Below are 8118 nucleotides of genomic sequence, written 5' to 3'. Positions count from 1 at the left end.
TAGATCCTGAAAAGATAGAAACATTGCTAAATCTACCTTCCCCAACTTCCATCAAACAATTAATCTCTTTCTTGAAAAAGCTAAGATATTTGAGTAGATTCATACACTTACTCTCCCAAGTGATATTTCCTCTACAACAGCTGACTCGTCAAGAGACGCTTGTTTGGAGTGAAGAAAGTGATGGGCATTTTAGAGAGATTAAAAAAATGTTAGGGTCACTCCCTGTAATCCTCCAACCTTGTTGGGAAGAAACATTCTTTGTAAACCCTAGTGTGGGAGAAGAGGCCATTGGTGCTGCCCCCCTACAAAAATATCCAAAAACATCCTTTATGAGGCCTGTGTATTTTGCTAACCGCCTCATAGAAAACACAGAGAAGGCCTACACCCTGATGGAACAGCTAGTGTTAGCTCTCATGTTTGCGGTAACCAAATTTCGGCCATACTTGCTACCGAAGAGGTTTGTAATTATCACTGTGGAAGATATGTTTCCCTATGCACTACAACATATGGAAATCTCTGACAAAATAGCAAAGTGGGTGGTGCGACTTCAAGAGTTTGATTATACAATACAGGTTGAAAGAACAACTCGAGCATGCTTAGCCGACATTTTAACAAACAAGTGCTATGAAAAAGTTTTCCATTTGAAGAGAAAAGAACTTCCACCACCTCCAGCTCTAGAGGCTTTGGTCAATGCTTATAGCCTCTACTTTGATGGAGCATACAAGAGAACCAAGGATAAGGCAGCTGCAGGCATCGTGGTCTTATCTCCATTGGGAGAGAGGATCCATGGTGAAGGGATCACTCTAGAAGATGTCCACTCCAACAAATGAAGCAGAATATCAAGCTCTAATTCATGGCCTTTGTTGGTGCCTCGATAATTCAATTAAGAGATTAAATGCTTTTGGTGACTCCATGCTTTTGGTAAGGCAAATGCAAGGTACATGGGCTTGCAAAAATGCTAGTCTCTCTACTAAAATGAGAGAAGCCAAAGCTCTTATGAGGAGATTTAGGGAGGCACAAGTACATCATGTGCCAAGAGACCAGAACAAGGATGCAGACCACCTAGCATCATCGAAGTTAAATGAGTCAATAGTGGGAGCAGTGGCCATCAAACTTCCACTTCAACAAGGCAAGGAGGACTTAGAAGATATTATGCACATTCTGGAGCAAGGAGAGGCTCCTAAACACTTGAATGCAGGGGGAAGGTGATGGTTAGCTAGGAAGGCTACCAAGTATCGCATAGTAAATGATAACTTGTATTGTCTTGGTAAGGATGGTGTGCTTAGGAGAGTGCCTTTGAAGAGTGAAATTGAAGAGATTTTAAAAGCTTGTCACGATGATATGTGCGGAGGACACTTTGCACACGACATCACTAGCAGAAAGGTTCTACAAGTTGGGTTTACTTGGCCAAGTCTTCATCGTGATGTCAAATACTGGTGTCAAACATGTGATGAATGTCAGAAAGCAGGACCACGACGGCTCATAGCTGAACCTCAGAACCCAATAAAGGTATATGGGCCCTTTGAGAAGTGGGGAATTGATGCCATAGGGCCTCTACCACGCACTCAGTCAGTTAAAGAGTACATCATCATGGGAGTAGACTACATGACTAGATGGGTTGAGGCTATGCCGACCAATAGAATTACTGCTAAGGATGTGAGTCAGTTCATCTTTGACCACATCTGTTGCCGGTTTGGCACCCCTCTTGAAATACTATCTGATAGAGGACCTGGGTTTAGAGCAGATTTGGTAGGAGAACTCATGCAGAAGCTAAATATTCAGCATCAACACTCTACTCCTTACTACCCTCAATGCAATGGTTTGGTGGAAAAGGTAAATGGAATCATTTGCAAAATTCTCACCAAACAGGTACATGCCAGGAGCCAAGATTGGGACAAACACCTGAATGGAGCTCTATGGGCCTATAGAACCTCCTTCAAAACCACATTAGGGTACACACCCTTTCATTTGGTTTATGGAAAGGAGGCTCTTTTGCCCATTGAAGTGAAGTTAACAAGTCTTCGAATATTGGGTAGCCAAGTAGGCTCTCAAAAGGAGAAAGTACATCAAAGGATCATGGATCTAGAGAGGCTGCAATTGGATCGTGAAGAAGCCATCAACCACTATTCTCAAGAAGCAGAGAAGCGCAAAGAAAAGTTCAACAAAAAGCTAGCATCCAAAGACATCAAAAAGGGATCTCTGGTGCTTCGATATGACAATCGTTTCGACACTCGTAAGGATGGAAAGTTTCTTTTTCGATGGGAAGGCCCGTTCTTGGTCACCAAAAAGTTCAAAAATGGCTCTTACAGACTTCAAGGCATTGATGGTAAAGTGCACAAGACCAGGACAAATGGATGGCGTCTAAAGCCTTATCACATCAAGATAAGGTCAGCTCAAGATCAAAAGTAGGCTAGAGGCATAAATACCCCTAGCCAGGTTTGGGGGGGCTATGATCCGAGCCTATCACAAATTTTTGTCTACTATATTTTGTTGGTTTTCCTTGCTTCTAGAGGTTTACAATAAAAGAAAGAGTGAGAACAACCTCTTGAAAAAATTAAAAAAATGATTTGATGGGAATTTTTTCTTGACTAGTTCACCGGAGGTGAAAGGTAGAGGGAGAACCTAGTGGTAAAAATGATTTGATGGGAATTTTTTCTTGACTAGTTCACCGGAGGTGAAAGGTAGAGGGAGAACCTAGTGGTAAAGGGAAGGGAAAATATGTAAATGTGAAAAGAAAAGATATGATGTGGTTGTGGAGCCATGCACCCATGATTCAAGGGTCGTGAGTGGCTCATATCATCATGGCTTTGGAGCCATATGATGATTCAAACAGATGGGACCCAAGTGGAAGACTTGGTAAAGGAAGGAACCAGACACATGATTTTGCTGGATTTTTAAAAAAATACTTCCACTCCGATCCAAGAAAAGTTATCTTCATCAAAGTTGTAGCTGATGAGCTGGAGATTTTGACCATATTTTTTTAATAATTTTTGCATCTACGGTCTAGGAGATATGGCCAAAATGGCGGACGCCAGTTTTTTCAACTGTGGTGGAGACCACCCCCTCTACCTTTACACACACACCCTTCCTTTTCCACATTGAGACCTTCTCTAAAAATCAGCCATTAGTCTTCTCACCCTCCCCTCCTTCCTCCTCTCTCTCAAGCTCAAAAAACCATCACAAATTCCTCTTCTAATCACCTCTCAAGTCATGCTTAATCTTGTTGTAATTCATAAGTTCTCATTCAACCCCTTTCTATTATTACTAGATATGTATTGATTTTATGTAGATTCTTTACATTTTAAAATAAGGAAGCTCTTGGACTCAAGCTATGGAGGAAGGAGTGAAGACAACACAAGTGATGATGGAGCCAATTAGTTGCAAATTGGTCAACAAATCACTTGGAAGGAGCTTCTTCATTGGTTGAATGTCCCTAATCAAGCTTCATTTGTAAAAATTACACTTGGATCTTAACCTCACTCCTAATCACTCTCTTTCCTATATAAAGAGGCCTTCCCCTTTGTAATTTTAAGCCTCCCTCAGCCCCATTGAGTCATTGTATCACTCACCATGAGCCCATAAAGCTCATTCATTCACTCTATTCTTGCACATTCTAAAGTGCAAATTGTTTCATGCTAGTAACCTCCCCTCCTCTTACTTATGTTAATTAAGAGAAATCTTTTATGTGTGTGTGAGAGTGCTTGATGTGATTTTGGCTAATCCTTGAATGGTTGTTTAGTAATCTACATGCTATTTGTGTTGGGAGTGTTTGAAGTTATCCATTCTTTGTACACACACTAAGGTTAATGCTTCATTCATAGTGATCTCTCTCTCTCTCTCTCTCTCTCTCTCTCTCTCTCTCTCTCTCTCTCTCTCTGTGTGTGTGTGTGTGTGTGTGTGTGTGTGTGTGTGTGTGTGTGTAGCGGTCCTAGTCCACGCTTCCAAGACTAGGTGGTGCCCTCATCTCATTTCCCTTGTGGCGCAATGGAGTTTGTTTTGGTGTAGAGGCCGCCATTCCAAATTTCCTTCGTCAATGGTTGTTGTTGAACTTGCTAGTAGCTCGATAATGGTTAATCCAAAGGCAAGCCCCGAAAGACTCCATTATTGAGTCTATAGTTCTCAACGGTGTACCTCGAACTAAGTTCTTTTTTAATCGGGATAATCAATCCCTGTCCCACTTACCCTCTTGCAATGAACATGTCCAACATTTCATGGACAACTTAAGGACCTCTCTTCTTAACCAAGAAAAGAGAAACCAATAGCGCCATACCAATGTAACAAAATTGGGACTAATAACATTGAAAGTAGCAGAATTAAGATGGGTATAGTGAGCATCTCTTTAAGAGAATACATCATGAGCATAATAAGAGTACTTGATGGGAGATAGCAAAACAACCATATCACCTAGTTAGCTTGGCATGAACAATACTTGTAAAAGAGAGAGGATTAGAGCAATTGACAACAGTTGAGGACCGGATTTACTTGGGCCCTGTCCCCCCTCCAAAAGGCTTTTGTATTACAGATTCTCCCATGAAGAGAGACTTGGTACAATACACGCTTTGTGTTCCTTGAGACCTTGTTGGTGCAATGAAGATGTAAAGCTTCATGCACCAAGATTATGCCCGTAATTACCTTGAAAAAACATTAGCTTGTCCCCCATCTCAATCCCAAAACCTCAAACATCTTCAAAGGTGGAGAGAGCTAGCAAGGAGTGAGGGAAGTGAAGTAACACACGAGAAAATAGTCGTTTCCTCCCATATCATTACTCATATAGCATAGCAAAGCATAGTAATGAAGATGAAGTAGATGGCAAGCACTACTTTGAAGCATGACTCTTGGTTGGATTTTCATTCCATAGCAAAGAGGTATGGGTGTAGGCTCTCTACTTATCAAGCTTGGAGAAGGAGATCAAGTTCTTGCTCATCACACAATCAGAGTGTGTGTGGGAGAGTCTATTCCACAAGCAAGCTCCCTCCTAGATTTGGTCAACCCCTCTTTCTAGCTCATGCTTGAACTTCATTGGCTCTTCCCAAGCCTAGCCAATCACAAGTTTAGGTCTTAACGAGGAATCCCAATCCTTGAGCGAGTACTTCCGAGCGGACAAGAAACCTAGCGAGCATAAGCAATGAAAAAGATTAGAACAAGATCTCAATAGTTACTCTATAGAGTATAGTGTAGCAAAGTAACCATGTTGCATCTCAAATATTCTCAAATAAAAGAGTCATACTCTTCCTTTAATGTGTTCACACACATTAAAATAGTCTCAAACAAAAGATCCATACTCTTCTTTTAATGTGTTCACACACACATTGATACACAGTCATATACTTGCTTCTGAACCATCTTCCAGAGCATATGCCAAAACTCTATTTGTGCAAACTTATTCTCCTTGGTAAATTCACATGTTGCAATTGTCATAATTTCGTGCACAAATAGATCAAAATATGGTAACTCAAATGCCACATGTCCATCATAATGCATAGGTAGCTCTTGAACTTGAATGATATTCTTTGCATGCTTGAGTTCCATGTGTAGGCTGCTTTGTGAAGGCATTGCATGTAGTATACCAATTACTCTGGAGGGACCATCAGACTATTACTAGTTGGGCCACATTGTCATCCATAATGGTTATGTGCCTAGCCATGTTTGGTTGCACGATGAGGAATTCGAAACCCCAAGCAAACCTTTCCGAGCAATCATAAAAGAAAGGAAAACCCCACAAGATACATAGAAATGAAATCATAAGAGAAACATTTAGCATCAAATTACATATTACAATCTATCTATCATTGTCTCTAAACGTCTAAAGCATTCCTAATAAAGACTTTATTCATCCACCCTTATATTAACTCCTTGATTATCCAAGGTTATGCTCCCTCCTCCAATCACGGCTTGTGGTCATCAATATTCAAACCATGGTAGATGCTTGGACAAGTAAAAGTGTGTGTGTGTGTGTGTGTGTGTGTGTGTGTGTGTGTGCACGCGCGCGCGTGCAATGTTGTGGAGGGGGAGGAGGGTTTCTCAATACATAATATTATGGAAACTGCTTGTAGGGAAGTTGTAGAAGAAGTAGATTTGGTAGATCGTATTGGTAGGTTGGAGCCAATATGAACAATGTGTATTTGCAATCTTTGGTGCTAGATTGTACCTTATTGAAATTGGGGAGAATTTTTTTTGGGTCAATGACTCCATTTTGTCTAGCTCATAAAAAAGATCTTCAGCATATAATCATGACACTTGAGAAACAAAGAGGAGAAGGAAAATATCCTTCACACCACATACTTGAAAAAAATAGTTTTCATGGACTACAAAGTGTTTTAGAGTTTTCACAATGAGTTGCAAAAGAGGAGGCCCAATCACGAGGACTTTGTCACCAAGGGTGGGAGAGGTAATGAAGATCATAAGGTATTGTCGACATGAACGATAATCACCACTTGCATGCAACACCTTGGCATTAATCACCTCTTATGCAATGCCTTCACAATCACCTCGACCCATCTTTCGACGAAAACAAAGATGAAGAGTTTGGGTGTGTTTGTAATTCATGAGCCTTCTTCTTCTCCTGACTTATGCACTAACTAGACACCTCTCTACTTCCTAGCAGCAGGAACATTGGTACGCTGATTTTGGTTCTCCATATCCTCCTTGAGTCTAAACCTTTGTGGTGGCTCTCGAACATAACTCTTCTTGCTGTGCAGGATCTCACACGAACAACGTGAGAGTGAATGGCGCATGAAACACAGTACTGCATTTTGGTGTAAAGCTTGGGAAGTGTGTACCCATCATAAATGCAAGCATCCTGCACATCTCTCACAGCAACTTGTTCAACAATGTTCTCTACAAGAAACCGCTTGACAACCTTGTCCTTGGGCACACGTCGCCCACGATTGGAGCACCTGATGGGGTTGGTGTGGCCTCTTGCATGCTTGTTACATCCACTATTGCGGCACTTACCGTCATGAATGCTTATGCCGCACTGCTTTTGCTTCCTCTTTGTCGTGGATCTCTCTCTCTCTCTCTCTCTCTCTCTCTCTCTCTCTCTCTCTCTCTCTCTCTCTCTCTCTCTCTCTCTCTCTTCTTCTTCCCATTTTAAATAGAGGGAAATCCGGCTACATTCAATCATCGCTAAGACATCAAAACCCATCTCTACAAGTCCTCATACAAAAATCCTTTATTGAGAAGCAAAAAAAGCATCGTCGTCCGCCTACACGTTAATAGAAGAGAAGATCTGACCTCAAGCAGTGAGAAGGACAGCACCACCAAACTCTTTGAACTTCTTCTCTGGGAGCTTAGAGAAGAACTTGGCTTTAATGACCAGAGGAGTGGGGGAGCATTGCCCTTACCTAGCACCTTGAAGTACCCAAACTGTGTGACATCCAGCAAGGGCCCCTTTCCTTCCGGATCACACGATCCACATTCACATTAATGGGACAGTGAAACTTGTTCATTGTCTTGTGGAAGTAGCGGATACCTACCTTCCCGAAGTACCCAGGGTAATATTTGTCAAACAGAATGCGATGGTGGTGCATACCTCCTGCATTGCCGTGACCTCCGGCATGCTTTCTATGTAGCTTGCCAATTCTTCCGTGGCCTGCAATGACATGACCCCTCTTCTTCCTGTTTTTCTTTAACCAAGTCGTCATGGCGGCCTCCCTAGTCTTGAACCAGGAAGTCTCTCTCTCTCTCTCTCTCTCTCTCTCTCTCTCTCTCTCTCTCTCTCTCTCTCTCTCTCTCTCTCTCTCTCTCTCTCTCTCTCTCTCTCTCTCTCTCTCTCTCTCTCTCTCTCTCTCTCTCTCTCTCTCTCTCTCTCTCTCTCTCTCTCTCTCTCTCTCTCTCTCTCTCTCTCATCAGAGAGAGAGACGAGTGAGTGACGGCTGCCATTGTCAAGTCAAGTGTTGCCTCTGGCTACCAGCTCAGCCCACGTAGCCGCCCCCTGCCTATTCCCCACACCTACTCCAACCCTTTGCTTAGTCCCACCATAATAGTGCTTGGATAAGTTCACTCCAACCCTCTGCTTAGTCTCGCCATAATATAGTGTGAGTGTGTGTGTGTGTGTGTGTGTGTGTGTGTGTGTGTGTGTGTGTGTGTGTGTGTGTGTGTGTGTGTGTGTGTGTGTGT

At 42.3% G+C, this 8118-nt stretch overlaps 1 pseudogene; it reads right to left on the bottom strand.

Moving 5' to 3' along the window:
- Positions 1–7234: 7234 nt before the first annotated feature.
- Positions 7235–7643, bottom strand: LOC147460146 (large ribosomal subunit protein uL15x pseudogene; annotated as a pseudogene).
- Positions 7644–8118: the final 475 nt, after the last annotated feature.

Source organism: Adiantum capillus-veneris, chromosome 4 (assembly GCF_014529385.1).
Source record: "Adiantum capillus-veneris isolate H3 chromosome 4, ASM1452938v2, whole genome shotgun sequence".
NCBI lineage: Eukaryota > Viridiplantae > Streptophyta > Polypodiopsida > Polypodiales > Pteridaceae > Adiantum > Adiantum capillus-veneris.
Note: the sequence above shows the minus strand (reverse complement) of the source record. Positions and strands in the feature narration are given on the sequence as shown.